The sequence below is a fragment of the Physeter macrocephalus genome, chromosome 5 (assembly GCF_002837175.3).
Source record: "Physeter macrocephalus isolate SW-GA chromosome 5, ASM283717v5, whole genome shotgun sequence".
Taxonomy (NCBI): domain Eukaryota; kingdom Metazoa; phylum Chordata; class Mammalia; order Artiodactyla; family Physeteridae; genus Physeter; species Physeter macrocephalus.
Genome location: NC_041218.1, coordinates 47,093,496 through 47,094,594, shown reverse-complemented (window position 1 = coordinate 47,094,594; position 1,099 = coordinate 47,093,496).

Sequence of the window (1,099 nt, the reverse complement as noted above, 5' to 3'; positions counted from 1 at the left end):
CACAGGCTCAGCGGCCATGGCTCACGGGCCCAGCCGCTCCGCGGCACGTGGGATCCTCCCGGACCGGGGCACGAACCCGTGTCCCCTGCGTCGGCAGATGGACTCTCAACCACTGCGCCACCAGGGAAGCCCAGGACACATCTTTATAAACCTGTTGCAGCAGTGAAAGAGTTAGTTCTCAACCCTGGCTGCACACTGGAATCACTGGAGCTTTAAAAAATGCTCACATCTGTGCTTCCCTCAAACCAATTTATTGAGTTCTGTTGCCCGGGCATCAGTATTTTGAAAGCACCTTAGGAAAACCTCTGCTATAACGGAGGCTTCAGCTCAAGCCATAACGAGCCTGAACTCCGCCCCCCTCACTCCGGGGTGGGGAAGGGTCTTCTGACCAAAGTTTCTAATGACAACAGGGGTCAAAAGTTGTCAACACCGAAGTTCCCAGAAAAGATGGATTTAGCGGGCATTGTTTTCATGTTGCTCCGCTGAGGTGACTGTGAATGTGCGCTCACGAACACTCTACAGCTCACATCCTGCTTCCCTTGCCCAGTGTTGGGGGTAAATTCCCCTCCTCGTCCCCATAGGCTGGCCTGCCCCATTCCCCAGGACTTCAGTGGTTGGAGCACAGTGTTTCCAGGGAGAAGGGCACGTTTGCTGGGTGCCTACCACATGCCAGGCTGTGTTCTAAGAGAGGTCCCTTGTGCTCTCTCTTTCCACCCTTAAATAATTTAAGTATCATTATCGTCCTTTTACACGAAAGAAAAAGGAAGCAGAAGCTTTACAGGTTCACTCAGCTAGTAGGGGGCAGAACCAGTTTTGAACCAAGTTCAAAGTACACGATCATATCACACTATGCTGTCATCTGTGCTCTGCTAGTTTCTACCTTTTGTGGCTGGGGATGAAGATGACTAGAGGAAGGGTGCCTTGAAGGGTCCGAAGAAATCTTTCCTTTAAGAAGAGAAGTAGGGCTTCCCTGGTGGCGCAGCGGTTGCGCGTCCGCCTGCCGATGCAGGGGAACCGGTTCGCGCCCCGGTCCGGGAGGATCCCACATGCCGCGGAGCGGCTGGGCCCGTGAGCCATGGCCGCTGAGCCTGTGCGTCCG